The sequence below is a fragment of the Haliotis rubra genome, unplaced genomic scaffold (assembly GCF_003918875.1).
Source record: "Haliotis rubra isolate DU_JTF1 unplaced genomic scaffold, ASM391887v1 Scf1298, whole genome shotgun sequence".
Taxonomy (NCBI): domain Eukaryota; kingdom Metazoa; phylum Mollusca; class Gastropoda; order Lepetellida; family Haliotidae; genus Haliotis; species Haliotis rubra.
Genome location: NW_025765223.1, coordinates 144,446 through 164,304, shown reverse-complemented (window position 1 = coordinate 164,304; position 19,859 = coordinate 144,446). Strand labels below are relative to the sequence as shown.

The 19,859-nt window shown below is 43.0% G+C and overlaps 1 long non-coding RNA gene across 1 annotated transcript in view; it reads right to left on the bottom strand.

The window, feature by feature from the left end:
• LOC124267047 overlaps nucleotides 1-19,859 on the bottom strand; it is a 45,807-nt gene that overhangs the window by 14,940 nt on the left and 11,008 nt on the right. The window contains exon 2 of the long non-coding RNA XR_006895930.1: nucleotides 3,499-3,615. This is a non-coding gene — a long non-coding RNA (uncharacterized LOC124267047). The remainder of the gene's footprint in view (nucleotides 1-3,498; nucleotides 3,616-19,859) is intronic.

Here is a 19,859-nt window from a genome sequence, read left to right as displayed (position 1 = left end):
CCCAGTTCATGAATCTTTTTCTTTACCATCTGTTCATGCTGTCCTCTTTTCTACCCAGTTCCTTCTCTTTTCTTCTACCAGTTCATGAATGTTTATACCATCTTGGGTTCATGGTCTTTTCATGTCCTCTTCTACTCAGTTCATGAATCTTCTTCCTCGGGTCGTGTGTGCCTCTTCCAGTTCATGGATCCTCTGTCCACCAGTTCATGAATCCTTTTCCTTGGTTGTTCGTGCCGTTCGTGCTGTCCGGTTATCCTTCCTTGGTTCATGTCTTCTTCCCGTGTGTCGTGCAGTTCGTGTGTCCTTCTTCTTCGTGCCTCCGGTTCGTGGGATCCTTCTTCTCATGTGTCCGCCTCTACCCGGTTCGTGGGATCTCCGTTCCTGGGATCCTCCGGTTCGTGTCCGGTTCATGGATCAGTTCATGGATCCGTCTGCCGGTTCATGGATCCGTGTGTCCATCCTCTTCCTGTCCAGTTCGTGTATCCTTCGTGTCCGCCTCGTGTGTACCGTCTTCCGGGTCGTATTATCCTTTCGTGTGTCGTCTTCCTCTTCGTGTGTTCGTGTCGTGTCTTCCGGTTCGTGTATCCGTGTGTCCTTCGTGTGTGTTCGGTTATGTGGATTCGTATCCGTCTTCTGGTCCGGTTCATGGATCCGGTTCGTGTCGTGTGTCCTTCTTCGTTCATGGATCCGTCTTCGTATTCAGTTCGTGTGTGTCATGTGCCAGTTCATGGATCCGTCGTATCCGTTCGTGGATCTTCCGGTTCGTGTCCGTCGTCTTCCGGTTCGTGTCGTTCGCCGTTCGTGGATCCGGTTCGTGTCGTTCGTGGTCGTGTTCGTGGATCCGGTTCGTATTCTTCGGTTCGTGTCGGTTCGTGGATCCGCACCGTCTTTCCGGTTCGTATCCGTCTCTTTCCTCCGGTTCATGGATCCTTCTTCCTGCGTCTTTCCGGTTCGTATCCAGCACCTCACCGTCTACCGTTCGTGACCTCTTCTTCGTGGTCCGTCTACCGGGTTCGTGTTCCACCGGTTCGTATCCGTACCGGGTTCGTGTGTTCTGGATCGCTACCGGTGGGTCCGCATCTGCCAGTTCATGGATCCGCCTTCTTCCGTTCGTGTATCCGCCTCTTCCATATTCTTCTTCCGGTTCGTATGTCTGCTCCGGTTCATGGATCCGTTCCGGTTCGTGTGTCGTCTGGTTCATATAATGCCTCTTCTACCGGGTTCGTGTATCCTTCTTTACCATCTTCCGTTCGTATCCGCACCTCTTCCTACTCGGTTCATGGATCCGCTTCTTCTTCGTATCCGTTCATGAGATCCGCACCTCTTCCGTTCATGAATCTTCTTCCGGTTCGTATGTCCTCTTCGCGGTCCGGTTCGCCGGATCCGTTCCTGGATCTTCGTGTCCAGTTCGTGTCGTCTTCGTCGTCTGCCGGTTCGTGTCTTCCGGGTTCGTGGATCAGCGCGTTCGTGTATCCATCTTCCGGTTCGTGTCTTCCCGGTTCGTGGATCCGTCTTATCTTCTTCCCGGTTCTTCTTCCAGTTCATGCCAGCACCTCTTTGTGCATCATCTTCCCGGTTCGTATCAACACTTCTTTGTTGCACCGTCTGCCAGTTCATGGATCCGGCACCTCTTTAATACCATCCACCCAGTTCATATCCCACCATCTGATTCCGCCAGATCGCACCTCTTCCACCATCTTCCCCGTTCATATATCTTTACCTCTTTAATACATCATCTTCCCAGTTCATGTATCCACCTCTTCCACCATCTACCCAGTTCATGAATCTTTATCTACAGTTCATGAATCTTTACTTCTTTACTACCATCTACTCCAGTTCATGTATCAACACCTCTTTCACCATCCTACTCAGTTCATGAATCCGCACTACTACCATCTACTCCGTTCCTTTTGTCTTTATCCTCTTTCACTACCATCCAGTTCATGAATCCATCTCCAGTTCCTCCTTTTCCACCATCCTCCCGTATCCTTTTCTTTCACTACCATCCCTCCGTTCATGAATCCTTTTCCTGTCTACTCAGTTCATGCCATCCATGTCTTCCATCTGCAGTTCATGGATCCTTTTCTTCCGTTCATGTATCCACCTCTTTCACCATTCATGGATCCGCCTCTTTGTGTTCATGGATCCGCTTCTGCAGTTCTGTGCTGGGTCCTCTTCCTCCACCTCTTCTACCCGGTTATCCATCTACCGGTTCGTGCCTCTGTCTACCGGTCATGGATCCGTGTGGTCCTTTCCTGTCTGGTTCATGGATCTGTTCGTGTGTCTTCTTTTCCGGTTATCCTTGGGTCACTTCTCGGTTCGTGTCTCGTGTGTCATGCCTCCGGTTCATGGGATCCTCCGGTTCGTGCCTCCAGTTCGTGGATCTCCGTTCCGCGGGATCCGCCGGTTCGTGTGTCCGCCTGTTCATGGGATCACCTTCGTGTGTCCGTTCTTGTCTGTCCTTGGGTTCGTGTGTCCTCTTCCGTTCGTGCCTGTCTACCGGTTCGTGTGTCTTCGTGTCCGTCTCCAGTTGTGTCCTTGGTCGGGTTCGTGCCTCCGCAGTTCATGTTCGTGTCCTCTTCTTCGTGGATCGTGCCTCTTCGTGTCTTCCCGGTTCATGTGTCTTCGTGTCCTTCTTCCTTTCTTCTGGTTCGTGTGTCCCGGTTCGTGTCCTTCCATGGATCCGTTCCATATCCGTGTCATCTTCCCGTTCGTATCCAGTTCGTGGATCCGCGTCGTTCTTCCTCGGTTCATGGATCCGTCATGCCTCCGGTTCGTGGATCCGTTTCGGTTGATCCTCGGTTCGTGTATCCGTCTCTTCAGTTCATGGATCCGCCTCCGGTTCGTGTCTGGTTCATTTCTGGTCATGAATCAACCATCTGCAGTTCGTGCCTCTACCCGGGTTGTTCGTGTGCAGTTCGTGGATCTGTCTGGGTCCGCATTCATGGATCTTCATGCCTCTTCGCCTGTGCCGTTCGGTTCATGGGATCCGTTCGTGTGGATCAATGTCGGAGTGGCTGGAATGGAGTCTTGGTCGTTTGGATTCATGGTGTCTGGTCTGGTCCGTTCGGTCCGTTGTCTGGTCGCCTGGGGTCGGGTTCTCCATGTCTGGGCCCTGTTCCTTCCGTCAGTTGGTCGGGGTGTGTCTCACCTCCGCTTCTTCCGGTTCGTATCTTCCTTCCGGGTTCGTGTCTTCCTCCGCCTCTTCCTTGTGTTCGTTCGTCTTCCTTCCACTCCGTCCGTTATAAGTTCTGTGGCAATACCTGTCCTTCACCCTCCCGTCGGTCGGGACCTGATAATGATATATCCCCTCCCTGTCAGTATAAGGACACCTACCAATGGCAATATAAGCCTGTCCCTCACTTCACTCACCCTCCCCGTCAGTATAAGGACACCTACCAATGGCAATATAAGCCTGTCCCTCACTTCACTCACCCTCCCTGTCAGTATAAGGACACCTACCAATGGCATTATAAGCCTGTCCCTCACTTCACTCACCCGTTGTTGCTGTCTGTGACACCAGGATAGCCATCAACAACAGCACAATTAAGGCAGACTTCATAGCGGATCCTGAAGGTGTTCGTCTGTGTTGACTAACAGGCTCAGTAGTGAATCCTGAAAAAGTTAGTATTATTACAGTACATTAGTATTCTGGTATGAGTATATTTGTGCTGTATGGTATTTCATACCACCATGATACTGTCGGTTGTATCATGTATACGTAGCATGTATATGGATCATTTATTACTCGCCCGGGGAAGATACTCCTGTGTATTGCACGAAAGGTCGTTTAGTATCCTCTGTGTATTAGCTCTTTTATGACTGGCGTGATACAGCAATGTGCACCATGCATGTTTATTACAAGGTGTAGTCAATATATGCATGTGTATAATAGGATCAGTAAGGTCAGTAATTACCTGTACGACATAACTAGTAAATATTATGTTTGTCATTGAATATACATGATATCGGTATACCTCATATCTTTATATAATTTGTTAATCATGGTTATCCTAGTTGTGTCTGGTACTGTGTACCTAGTCGATAAGAGTATATTTATTTGTAGTCCTAGCCATTTTATGATGTATATATACTAGGCACATAAAGAAACTGTGCATACCAAAATTTAAAATCTAAATTTATCAAACCTGTGTAGACACATAAGGATTTCAACTCAGAGATAAGTAATATGTATCCAACATGCATGCACGTGCCACGTTCCGTGATGTCAGTGGTTTCGTCCTTGAGACGTGCAAGACGTTGTTGCACGTGCTGTCCGGGAAAGAGAAACACAGCAAATGAATGCCACACAATACTGTCACTTAGGAAAGCTCAACCCCTGCCCGTTCAAAAAATTAAATGGCTATTGAAACGCATAGCATGCCAAGGCTCACGTCTGCACAACGTCATGAGGCCATTGGGATGGTCCGTGGGGGAATGTCTCAACGACAAGTGGCTGCACATTTCCACTGCCACCGGAACACCATTTCTGCACTGGTGAGACGCTACCAGAACACAAATAGGGTCATCGATCGGCCACGTTCTGGATGCCCACGTGTAACAACGCCAAGACAGGACAGGTGGATAAGGGTGACCCATCTTCGCCACAGGTTTCAGACTGCAGTGATGACTGCCCGGACTATCCCAGGACTTCGCCGTATCCACCCCAACACAGTTCGACAACGTTTACGTCATCACGGGATCAGACCACGACGTCCCGCCATACGGCCTATCCTGACACCACGTCATCGACAAGCTGGCCGAATGTAGTGCCGACATCATGTCCGCAGACCTTTGTTTTGGTGGAGAAATGTTGTTTTTACAGATGAGTCCAGGTTTAACATTTCCCATAGTGATGGACGTCAACGTGCCTATAGACGCATGGGAGAACGTTATGCACAGGCCTGTGTCTTGGAGAGGAATCGCTTTGGTGGTGGTTCCGTGATGATTTGGGGTGGAATAACAGCACGCCAAAGAACTCCTTTGGTGATTGTTCAGGGCGACTTAACTGGTGTGGGCTACAGGGATCAGATTCTTCGACCTGTGGCGATTCCCTTTCTGCAACGTCATGGCCCTGGGTTAACATTCCAACAGGTCAATGCCCGCCCTCATACGGCAAGGGTTGCTATGGATTTCTTGCAACACCACAACGTTGACTTAGTGCCATGGCCTGCAAATTCACCGGATCTCTCCCCGATAGAACATGTTTGGGAAGAGATGGATCGACGTCTACGCCGTCTTCCTCATCCGCCAAATAACGTCCTTGATCTTGCAACAGAACTTGAGAGAATCTGGCGTGACACCCCATAAGCCTTCCTTGCACGTTTGATAGGCTCTATGCGTCGTCGATGCACTGCTGTTCTCAATGCCGATGGTGGACATACCCGTTATTGAGCTTGTGACATGGTCGTTTGACCCCTGTCCCGCTTGTGGACTCGTGACTTCATTGTGATTGACTTTTCAATTGAAATTCTCCCGACTTGTTATGATCTCATGACCCCTCCATTACAGTACCTTTGACATTGTTATCGTATTAATCAACTGGGAAATTTTTGGACAATGCACAGTTTCTTTATGTGCCTAGTATATGTATATACTAGCAGTATACTAAGGCAATATTTTATTCATTATGTTCACTGAGATAAGATGCTAATATTAGCTGTTGGCGTATTCTGACTGCGTCCCTGAAACGATGTGAGGTATTATTTTTTTAATATGATTATAAATATTAGTAACTATAGTTGTCATATATGTGAGTAATAATAGTATACATGTATTATCTTTGATTGACATTTACTAGATAAGTGTTAATAGTATAGTGGCATGGCCACTATGGTAACTGTATATTAACGTGATTGGATGTGTAACATGATATATATTGCATATATGAGAGTCATGTATTAAGTGATATATATTATATCATTCAGGACGTTTTTTTTAGTGTTCATGTATATTGACCGAGAGCCAACTGGGGATGTCCATATCCTACACCACCAGTCCCGACATAAATCCCTGTCGACCCTACACAAATGTTCCTCCTCATTATCTACCGCCGACGTCTACCTCTATTACAATGGCATCCCCATTGGGATGGGATTTCGGACTAGTATGAGGGCATCGCTGGAATAACCTCACCCTCCGTTGGATCGTGATCGTCTCACCATGCTTTAGGTAACTGTGATAGCCTATAGTAGCCCACTGACAGTTCCCTCTAGTGTGGCTTTTATGACTAAGTGATAACTATGTAAATAGACATTTATGACCATGTGATAACTTTGTATACCGACCGTTATGACTATGTGATAACTATGTATACAGACTTTTATGACTATGTGATAACTCTGTATACAGACTGTTATGACTATGTGATAACTATGTACGCAGACTTTTATGACTATGTGATAACTATGTATACAGACTTTTATGACTATGTGATAACTGTGTATACAGTCTTTTATGACTATGTGATAACTGTGTATACAGTCTTTTATGACTATGTGATAACTGTGTATACAGACTGTTATGACTATGTGATAACTATGTATAAAGACTTTTATGACTATGTGATAACTGTGTATACGACTTTTATGACTATGTGATAACTGTGTATACAGACTTTTATGACGATGTGATAACTGTGTATACCGACTTTTATGACTATGTGATAACTGTGTATACAGACTTTTATGACTATGTGATAACTGTGTATACAAACTTTTATGACTATGTGATAACTGTGTATACAGACTGTTGGATCCTCCTTTCCATCTGATGCATGGGGTATGTATGAACTATATTATGGTACCATTTCTGATATCATCTGTGTAGTGTCACAGATTTGTTTTTGTGTTACATCGGTATATATGTGTTAGTATGAAAGACTGTGCTACATCAGTATATATGTGTTATCAGTATGGAGACTCTACATCAGTATATATGTGTCATCAGTTTGGAAGACTGTGCTACATCAGTATATATGTGTGTGCCATATACATGTGTCATCAGTTTAGAAGACTGGGCTACATCAGTATATATGTGTTATCAGTAAGGAAGACTGTGTTACATCAGTATATATGTGTTATCAGTATGGAAGACTGGGCTACATCAGTATATATGTGTTATCAGTATGGAAGACTGTGTTACATCAGTATATATGTGTTATCAGTATGGGAGACTGTGCCATATAAATGTGTTATCAGTATGGAAGACTGTGTTACATCAGTATATATGTGTATTCAGTAAGGAAGACTGGGCTACATCAGTATATATGTGTTATCAGTATGGAAGACTGTGTTACATCAGTATATATGCGTTATCAGTATGGAAGACTGGGCTACATCAGTATATATGTGTTATCAGTAAGGAAGACTGTGTTACATCGGTATATATGTGTTATATGGAAGACTGTGTTACATCAGTATAAATGTGTTATCAATATGGGAGATAGTGCCATATAAATGTGTTATCACTATAGAAGACTGTGCTACATCAGTATATATGTGTTATCAGTATGGAAGTCTGTGTTACATAAGTATATATGAGTTATCAGTATGGAAGACTGGGCTACATCAGTATATACTGTGTTACATTGTATAAATGTGTTATCAGTATGGAAGTCTGTGTTACATCATTATATATGTGTTATCAGTATGGAAGACTGTGCTACATCAATATATGTGTTATTAGTATGGAAGACTGTGTTACATCAGTATATGTGTGTTATCAGTATGGGAGACTGTGCCATATAAATGTGTTATCAGTATGGAAGTCTGTGTTACATCAGTATATATGTGTTATCAGTATGGGAGACATATAAATGTGTTATCAGTATGGGAGACTGTGCTACATCAGTATATATGTGTTATCAGTATGAGAGACTGTGCCATATAAATGTGTCATCAGTTTAGAAGACTGTGCTACACCAGTATGAATGTGTTATCAGTATGGAAGACTGTGCTACATCAGTATATATGTGTTATCAGTATGGAAGTCTGTGTTACATCAGTATATATGTGTTATCAGTATGGAAGACTGTGCTACATCAGTATATATGTGTCATCAGTATGGGAGACTGTGCCATATAAATGTGTCATCAGCTTAGAAGACTGTGCTACATCAGTATATATGTGTTATCAGTATGGAAGTCTGTGTTACATCAGTATATATGTGTTATCAGTATGGAAGACTGTGCTACATCAGTATATATGTGTTATCAGTATGGAAGTCTGTGTTACATCAGTATATATGTGTTATCAGTATGGAAGTCTGTGTTACATCAGTATATATGTGTTATCAGTATGGAAGACTGTGTTACATCAGTATATGTGTGTTATCAGTATGGGAGACTGTGCCATATAAATGTGTTATCAGTATGGAAATCTGTGTTACATCAGTATATATGTGTTATCAGTATGGGAGACTGTCCCATATAAATGTGTTATCAGTATGGGAGACTGTGCTACATCAGTATATATGTGTAATCAGTATGGAAGACTGTGCTACATCAGTATATATGTGTTATCAGTATGAGAGACTGTGCCATATAAATGAGTCATCAGTTTAGAAGACTGTGCTACATCAGTATGAATGTGTTATCAGTATGGAAGACTGTGCTACATCAGTATATATGTGTTATCAGTATGGAAGTCTGTGTTACATCAGTATATATGTGTTATCAGTATGGAAGACTGTGTTACATCAGTATATATGTGTTATCAGTATGGGAGACTGTGCCATATAAATGTGTTATCAGTATGGAAGACTGTGCTACATCAGTATATATGTGTTATCAGTATGGAAGACTGGGCTACATCTGTATGAATGTGTTATCAGTATGGAAGACTGTGTTACATCAGTATATATGTGTTATCAGTATGGAAGACTGTGTTACATCAGTATATATGTGTTATCAGTATGGAAGACTGGGCTACATCAGTATATATGTGTTATCAGTATGGGAGACTGTGCTACATCAGTATATATGTGTTATCAGTATGGAAGACTGTGTTACATCAGTATATATGTGTTATCAGTATGAGAGACTGTGCCATATAAATGTGTTATCAGTATGGAAGACTGTGCTACATCAGTATATATGTGTTATCAGTATGGAAGACTGTGCTACATCAGTATATATGTGTTATCAGTATGGAAGACTGTGCTACATCAGTATATATGTGTTATCAGTATGGAAGTCTGTGTTACATCAGTATATATGTGTTATCAGTATGGGAGACTGTGCTACATAATAATAATAATATCAGATGATCCTCTGGTGATGCATGTGAAGACTCATGATGAAAGCAAGGAATTCCACAGCTATTTTAAGCGTGCCAAGGTTGTTGGACAGAATCTGAAATTTGAGGTTGATTTTGTTGATGGCGATGTACTGCTCGACGGTACAGCGATGGGAGTAAACCAGGTGAAGTCCTTCACCAAGTCTGCCCAGAGTCGGTCTTTTGTGGAGAAGCTTTCTGAGAAGCCATTGCATCGTGTGTACATGCAGTGTGTTGAACAGAATAGCAATCCCACCGACTCCTTCGCCTGGATGAAGTCGGCTGGTCTAAAATGTGAAACTGAGGGCTTCCTTTTTGCTGCTCAGGACCAGTCACTTCCCACTCGCAGTCGCCTAAATGTGATTCTTAAAGAAAATATCAATATGAAATGTCGACTTTGCAATGAATTCACGGAGACCGTCCAACACCTTGTCAGTGGATGCCTTACCTTGGCACAAACAGCATATCTTATTTACTACCGTCTCCGACATGCCTGTGGCTTTGACTCCGAGGTCCATCCAGGGTACGACCCTGAACATGTCCAGGGCGTCATGGAAAATGATGCTTTCAAACTTCTGTGGAATAGGCCCATATACAGCCTCAGAAGAATTCCAGCCAACAAACCTGATCTTGTCCTTTTTGATAAAGCCAATGAATTTATTTATATCATAGAATTTTCTGTCCCTTTTGACAGCAATGTGATTGGCAAGATTAAGGAAAAGCATGATAAATATGCGGACCTCGCCTTTGAAATGTCTCGCTTGCATCCCAAGTACACTGTCGTCAGGCTCCCCATTGTTCTCGGTGCCCTTGGTTTGGTACCTCCTGATCTCTTGGCGCAGATCAGGAGAGTGCCCGGGTTCTCCACCGGGAGTACAGCTCTTCTGACACTCTGGGTAATGCAGAAGGCTGCAGTGTTGTGGAGCCTTCATATTCTCCGGAAAGTTCTTGGTGGGTTCGACTAGGCAGCGTTTCCTGGGAGAAGTCTCATTCGCTGTCTGGGCTGCGTGTAGAGGGGGCAAGGGCCCTGAGCTGATGATGAGCCTTACCAGCCTGACTGTGCCAGGATCACCCGAACCCTCTCTGCTGCATACTTTCTTTAATCTGTAAAACATAATAATAATAATAATACACAAGATTTGTATAGAGCCTTATTTGCTTTTTTAAAAAACACTCTAAGGCGCTTAACATATAAAATACTCTATGTGATATACAGGTGGTATACAAGTGATGCTAAAAGATGAAACATCTAACACATGGTAAAACACATACAAGGAGTAACATTCTACACAGTGATAAAACCAGTGATACATTATATGGAATAAGCAGCTTTAAAAAAATGAGTTTTAAGAGGTTTCTTTAAAATGTCCAGTGAGGATGAATTTCTTAGGCTAATTGGTAAACTGTTCCAAAGATTAGCTGAAATGCTGTCAAAACATCTGTGACCATACGTTACTGTACGTGTCTTTGGTTGACAGAGACGGGATTCAGATTCTGATCTGAGTGACCTGGTTGGATGATATGGCACAACAAGTTCCTGAAGATAGTATGGGGCCAAACCGTGGATACATTTATAAGCGTACATCAAGATCTTATACTGGCATCTCTGTCTGACTGGAAGCCAGTGTAACTTCTCTCTCACAGGCGTAATCTCCTCACGTCGGCTAGTCTTGGTAATGAGTCTAGACGCACAGTTCTGCACCTTCTGTAGACGACTGGTGAGGGTTTCAGGTAGTCCACAGAGAAGACCATTTCCATAATCCAGTCTAGATGTCACTAAAGCATGTTCTAGAGTCTTACAACAGTCTTCTGTGACGTATCGGCGTATGGCTGAAATACTTCTGATCTGGAAGTAGAATGCCTTGGCGATGGCATTCACTTGTCTCTCCATTGTCAGTTTGTGGTCGAAGTGAACACCAAGGTTCTTCACAGAAACAGCTGATTTAACAGAGCTGTCTCCAACTTGTACTTGCATATCACTGGTGTCAACTTTAGGGTTCTTAGAACTGAAAATAATAAATTCAGTTTTTTCCTGATTGACTTTAAGCATATTGTTGCTTGTCCAGTCGATGACATCTGACACACAGGCCTCCAATGCTTTCGAAATTGGCGTCCAAGAAATCCAAGGTTGAACAACTCTGGACATCTGCTGATCATCCGCGTAAACCATATAGGAGAGATCATGTTGTTGGCAGATGTTGCCTATCGGCTTTGAATATAGACAGTACAAAACAGGCCCCAAAACGGAGCCCTGTGGTACACCGAAATGAATATCCGCACACTCAGACACTGTAGATCTTATTGCCACACTCTGTGATCTGTTTAACACATAGGACTGAACCCATGATAGGGCTTCTCCGGTATATATGTGTTATCAGTATGGAAGTCTGTGTCATATAAATGTGTTATCAGTATGGAAGACTGTGCTTCATTAGTATATATGTGTTATCAGTATGGGAGACTGTGCCATATAAATGTGTTATCAGTATGAAAGACTGTGCTACATCAGCATGAATGTGTTATCAGTATGGAAGCCTGTGTCATATAAATGTGTTATCAGTATGGAAGACTGTGTCATATAAATATGTTATCAGTATGGAAGACTGTGCCATATAAATGTGTTATCAGTATGGAAGACTGTGCTACATCAGTATGAATGTGTTATCAGTATGGAAGCCTGTGTCATATAAATGTGTTATCAGTATGGAAGACTGTGCCATATAAATGTGTTATCAGTATGGCAGACTGTGCTACATCAGTATATATGTGTTATCAGTATGGAAGTCTGTGTCATATAAATGTGTTATCAGTAAGGAAGACTGTGCTACATCAGTATATATGTGTTATCAGTATTGAACACTGTGCCAGTTTGTAATTAGATATGCTACATCTTGGCAAGTGTGATTAGCTGAGTTTAGTTAATTAGTTTGTTAGTATGTTAACTAGCAAGTTAGTTAGTTTAGATCAGTGAGCTGTTTAGTTAAGTTAGTTACTTAATCAGTCCTTGGATATGCGGTAAAAGTGTATATGGGTGAGCTGTAATTTGCCATATACCGTAAAAAGGATATACTGGCGAGTTACAAGTGTTGTCTTATTCTATCTGAAAATTAGATTGCATATGTTGTCCAGCTAATTAGTTAGTATGTTTAGTTAAACCCTACTTAAGCTTAAATCATGTAAGTACTGGGTGAGCACTGCACCACTTCGGGCACATGTCCTATCTGCCGTTGTTCTTGTGTGCCACTGGTTGGAATTATTTGTCATTAAGGTCTAGGTATTCTGGTACGTTCGGTATTAGGTTACTAACTCAGTTATCATAGCACCACGATAGTTTCTAATCTTTAAATGAAACCTTCAACATTTTCTATGTAACTACATATCAAGTTTAGTTACCTGCATACATGTATTCATCTCCCATGAATACAACCCATCTCCCATTAATGGAACCCATCTCCCATTTATGCAACCCATTTCCCATTTATGCAACCCATCTCCCATTTATGCAACCCATCTCTCATGCAACCCATCTCCCACCAATGCAACCATCTCCCATTTATGCAACCCATCTCGCATTCATGGAATCCATCTCCCATCAATGCAACCCATCTCCCATCAATGCAACCCATCTCCCATTTATGCAACCCATATCCCGTTCATGTAATCTATCTCCCATCAATGCAACCCATCTCCTATCAATGCAACCCATCTCCCATTTATGCAACCCATCTCCCATTTATGCAACCCATCTCCCATCAATGCAATCTCCCATATTCAGGAAATATTACTTGTTTAGAACGCAACGTCTTTACTTGTTAAATATGATTGTGCATACATGTGTTCATATAGTCATTCTTAAACCTTCTCCAGAAGAGTTGGCTGCCTTTCTTGAAAGTTAGGTATTAAACCTAAATGTTAAACTGAAGATGAGTTACGTCAATGGGTAACAGCTATGGTTTGTAATCAGGACTATCAGGGAGCAGTGGCCAGCCCTCAGTCCAATGAATCTAAGGATTCCGGTTGTGCAGCAGGTCCGCCAGTAGGTAAAGACGCTCTTACAGTCCCTGGGCTTTAAATGCTGTTCTTGTCCGCAAGAAGAATGGTTCCTCAAGGATGTGCGTGGACTTTAGAGCTGTAAATCGACGGAATATTAAAAATGCTTGTGCTTTGCCTCACGTTGAAGAAATCTTTGACGGACTTGCACGTTCTAAATACTTCACCGTGTTGGATATGAAGTTCGTATGCCATCAGATTGACGTCGAGGAAACCACAAGACAAGAACAGAATTCAGAGTTGGCCCAATGGGGTTATATAACCTTAATCATTTGCCGTACCGACTTGTAAATGATCCAAAGCTATGTACCAACGACAGAACTTCACCTGGAAATCTGTATGACATATCTGGACGACCTTATCGCATTTTCTGATACGTTTGAGGAGCATCTGTCTCGCTTGGAGAGCATTTTTCAAAGAAACAGGGAGAGTGGGTTGAAGTTAGCTTCCAAGATTACTTTCAGGAACAGGCCAAGTTTGTTGGTCACATTGTCGCTGCTGATGGAATACAGACCGAACCGGCCAAGAGGAAGAAGATTGTGAACTGGCCAACATCAAAAATTCCTGAAAATCTGCGCCATCTTCTTAGATTTGTCGGGTACTACAGGAAGAACGTCTCCTGTATCGCCTGCCCTCTATCTAATTTGTTGCCTCGTACAGTGAAAAAGAAAGGCCGATACAAAAAGAATGCAGAACCGAAGCATAGTGCACGTGCGGTCAAGAACAGTCAGCCGCATTCCAACAACTTAAAAGACACTGTTTTCGCCACTTCTTTTCAGATATGTGGATTAAACCCCATCCAGACATGCTTCGACTATAGTAGATGAGTAAACTGGTAGGCCGTGGTCACCAACAGGCTTCATTATGGATCATGCCCCATCCAGACATGCTTCGACTATAGTAGATGAGTAAACTGGTAGGCCGTGGTCACCAACAGGCTTCATTATGGGTCATGCCCGATCCAGACATGCTTCGACTATAGTAGATGAGTAAACTGGTAGGCCGTGGTCACCAACAGGCTTCATTATGGATCATGCCCGATCCAGACATGCTTCGACTATAGTAGATGATTTAACTGGTAGGCCGTGGTCACCAACAGGCTTCATTATGGATCATGCCCGATCCAGACATGCTTCGACTATAGTAGATGAGTAAACTGGTAGGCCGTGGTCACCAACAGGCTTCATTATGGATCATGCCCCATCCAGACATGCTTCGACTATTGACATGTGACATAGATGGTCACTAGAAAGACATCTGTATACATCTGACACGTGACATAGATAGTCAACAGAACATCTGTATACATCTGACACGTGACATAGATAGTCAACAGAACATCTGAATACATCTGACACGTGACATAGATAGTCAACAGAACATCTGTATACATCTGAAACGTGACATAGATAGTCAACAGAACATCTGTATACATCTGACACGTGACATAGATAGTCAACAGAACAGCTGTATACATCTGACACGTGACATAGATAGTCAACAGAACATCTGTATACATCTGACACGTGACATAGATAGTCAACAGAACATCTGTATACATCTGACACGTGACATAGATAGTCAACAGAACATCTGTATACATCTGACACGTGACATAGATAGTCAACAGAACATCTGTATACATCTGACACGTGACATAGATAGTCAACAGAACATCTGTATACATCTGACACGTGACATAGATAGTCAACAGAACATCTGTATACATCTGACACGTGACATAGATAGTCAACAGAACAGCTGTATACATCTGACACCTGACATAGATAGTCAACAGAACATCTGTATACATCAGACATGTGACGTAGATAGTCAACAGAACAGCTGTATACATCTGACACGTGACATAGATAGTCAACAGAACATCTGTATACATCTGACACGTGACATAGATAGTCAACAGAACATCTGTATACATCTGACACCTGACATAGATAGTCAACAGAACATCTGTATACATCTGACACGTGACATAGATTGTCAACAGAACATCTTTATACATTTGACACTGACACGTGACGTACATGGTCACCATAAACGAATGTTGAAAAATGATAGAAAATTAGTCATCAAGGGCCATTCTTTCCTGTTGCGATGACGCCTTATAAACGGCTATGTAAAGATCCTATGTTAACATCCTATTCAGAGACCCTGTGATATTTATCAAGTAATCTTTTTTGCCTCAAGCCATACACACATTAAAGCGATTCATATCTCCTCGCACATTTCTCTACTTCAAGATGTCACATACCCCATCATTGAGTCAACACGCCGCGCCTTCAGAACAGGCAAAGGTACAACTGATGAGTACTGGTGATGGTACAACTGATCGGTACAGGTGATGGTACAACTAACGGGTACTGGTGTTGGTACAACTGATGGGTACTGGTGTTGGTACAACTGATGGGTACTGATGATGGTTCAACTAATGGGTACTGGTGTTGGTACAACTGATGGGTACAGGTGATGGTACTAACGGATGTGTTCGTACAACTGATGGGTACTACAACGGATGATGGTACAACAACTGATGGGTACTGGTGTTCGTACAACTGATGGATACTGTTGTTGGTACAACTGATGGATACTGTTGTTGGTACAACTAACGGGTACTGTTGTGGTACAACTGATGGGTACTGATGATGGTACAACTAATGGGTACTGGTGTTGGTACAACTGATATATACTGTTGTTGGTACAACTAACGGGTACGGGTGTTGGTACAACTGATGGGTACTGATGATGGTACACCTAATGGGTACTGGTGTTCGTACAACTGATGAATACTGTTGTTGGTACAACTAACGGGTACTGATGTTGGTACAACTGATGGGTACTGATGATGGTACAACTAACGGGTACTGGTGTTGGTACAACTGATTGGTACTGATGATGGTACAACTAATAGGTACTGGTGTTCGTACAACTGATGGATACTGCTGTTGGTACAACTAACGGGTACTGGTGTTGGTACAACTGATGGGTACTGATGATGGTACAACTAACGGGTACTGGTGTTCGTACAACTGATGGGTACTGATGATGGTACAACTAATGGGTACTGGTGTTCGTACAACTGATGGATACTGTTGGTACAACTGATGTTGTTGGTACAACTAACGGGTACGGGTGTTGTTACAACTGATGGGTACTGATGATGGTACAACTAATAGGTACTGGTGTTGGTACAACTGATGGGTACTGATGATGATACAACTAATGGGTACTGATGTTCGTACAACTGATGGATACTGTTGTTGGTACAACTGATGGGTACTGGTGTTGGTACAACTGATGGGTATGATGGTACTAAGCAGTGGTACAACTGATGGGTATGGTACAACTAATGGGGGTGTTGGTACAACTGATAGGTACTGATGATGGTACAACTAATGGTACACTACAAATGGGTACTGGTGTTGGTACAACTGATGGATACTGTTGTTGGTACAACTAACGGGTACTGGTGTTGGTACAACTGATGGGTACTGATGATGGTACAACTAATGGGTACTGGTGTTCGTACAACTGATGGATACTGTTGTTGGTACAACTGATGGGTACTGGTGTTGGTACAACTGATGGGTACTAGCAGTGGTACAACTGATGGGTACGGGTGTTGGTACAACTGATAGGTACTGATGATGGTACAACTAATGGGTACTGGTGTTGGTACAACTGATGGATACTGTTGTTGGTACAACTAACGGGTACTGGTGTTGGTACAACTGATGGGTACTGATGATGGTACAACTAATGGGTACTGGTGTTCGTACAACTGATGGATACTGTTGTTGGTACAACTGATGGGTACTGGTGTTGGTACAACTGATGGGTACTAGCAGTGGTACAAATGATGGGTACTGGTGTTGGTACAACTGATGGGTACTAGCAGTGGTACAACTGATGGGTACGGGTGTTGGTACAACTGATAGGTACTGGTGATGGTACAACTAATGTGTACGGGTGTTGGTACACCTGATAGATACTGTTGTTGGTACAACTAACGGGTACTGGTGTTGGTACAACTGATGGGTACTGATGATGGTACAACTAATGGATACTGGTGTTCGTACAACTGATGGATACTGTTGTTGGTACAACTGATGAGTACTGGCAGAGGTAAAACACATGGGTAATGGCTGTGGTACGACTGATGGGTACCGGTCTTCGTAGAACTGATGGGTACTGGTCTTCGTAGAACTGACGGGTACTGGTGATGGTAGAACCGATGGATACTGGTCTCGGTACAACTGATAGGTAGTGATGATTGTACAACGGATGGGTACTTGCGAGGGTACAACTGATGGGTACTGTTGAAGGTACAACTGATGGGTACTGATGATGGTACAACTGATAGGTACTGATTGTGACACATGTTGGTACATTTATGGTACCTGTGATGGTATAGGTAGTGACACATGTTCGTACATTTATGGTACAAGTGGTGGTACAGGTAGTGACACATGTTGGTACATTTATGGTTCAAGCGTTGGTATAGTTAGTGACAGATGTTGGTTCATTTATGGTACCTGCGATGGTACAGGTAGTGACACATGTTGGTACTTTTTTGGTACCTGTGATGGTACAGGTAATGACACATGTTGGTACATTTATGGTACAAGTCCTGGTACAGGTAGTGACACATGTTGGTACATTTATGGTACAAGTGGTGGTACAGGTAGTGACACATGTTGGTACATTCATGTTTCAAGTCCTGGTACAGGTAGTGACATGTTGGTAAATTTATGGTACAAGTGGTGGTACTTGTAATGACACATGTTGGTACATTTATGGTACAGTTGATGTTACAGGTAGTGACACACATTGGTACATTTATGGTACCTGTGATGGTATAGGTAGTGACACATGTTCGTACATTTATGGTACAAGTGGTGGTATAGGTAGTGACAGATGTTGGTTCATTTATGGTACAAGTGATGGTACAGGTAGTGACACATGTTGTTGGTACATTTATGGTACAAGTGATGGTATAGGTAGTGACACATGAGGGTACATTTATGGTACCTGTGATGGTATAGGTAGTGACACATGTTCGTACATTTATGGTACAAGTGGTGGTATAGGTAGTGACAGATGTTAGTTCATTTATGGTACAAGTGATGGTACAGGTAATGACACATGTTGGTACATTCATGGTACAAGTCCTGGTACAGGTAGTGACACATGTTGGTACATTTATGGTACAAGTGGTGGTACTTATAATGACACATGTTGGTACATTTATGGTACAGTTGATAGTACAGGTAGCGACACATATTGGTACATTTATGGTACAAGTGGTGGTATAGTTAGTGACATATGTTGGTACATTTGTGGTACAATTGGTGGTGCAGGTAGTGACGCATATTGGTACATTTATGGTACCTGTGATGGTACTGGTTGTGACACATGTTGGTACATTTATGATACAGTTGATTGTACAGGTAGTGACACATATTGGTACATTTTTGGTACAAGTGGTGGTGCAGGTATTGACACGTGCCGGTACATTTATGGTACCTATGATTGTACAGGTAGTGACGATGGGTTGGTACATTTGTGGTACAAGAGGAGGTGGTGGAGGTAGTGTCACGTGTTGGTACATTTATGGTACAATTGGTGGTACAGGTAGTGACACATGTTGGTACATTTATGGTACCTGTGATGGTACAGGTAGTGACACATGTTGGTACATTTATGGTACAATTGGTGGTACAGGTAGTGACACATGTTGGTACATTTTTGGTACAAGTTGTGGTACAGGTAGTGACACATGTTGGTACATTTCTGGTACAAGTGGTGGTGCAGGTATCGACACGTGCTGGTGCATTTGTGGTTCAAGTGGTGGAGCAGGTATCGACACATGTTGGTACATTTGTGGTTCAAGTCGTGGAGCAGTTAGTGACACGTGCTGGTACATTTCTGGTACCTGTGATGGTACAGGTAGTGACACAAGTTGGTACATTATGGTACCTGTGATGGTACAAGCAGTGACACATGTTGGTACATATATGGTACAAGTGGTGGTAGAGGTAGTAACGAATGTTGGTACATTCATGGTACCTGTGATGGTACATATAGTGACACATGTTGGTACATTTTTGGTACAAGTGGTGGTACATTTAGTGCCACAGGTTGGTACACTTGTGGTCACAAGTGGTGGTGCAGGTATTGACACGTGCCGGTACATTTATGGTACCTTTGATGGTACAGGTATTGAGACGTGTTGGTACATGTTTGGTACAAGTGTTGGTACAGGTAGTAACACATGCTGTAAATTTTGGGTACAAGTGGTGGTAGAGGTAGTACATGTTGGTACATTTGTGGTACAAGTTGGGGTGCAGGTAGTGACACGTGCTGGTACATTTATGGTACCTGTGATGGTACAGGTAGTGACACATGCTGGTACATTTATGGTACCTTTGATGGTACAGGTAGTGACGCGTGTTGGTACATGTTTGGTACAAGTGGTGATACGAGTAGTGACACATGTTGGTTCATTTATGGTAC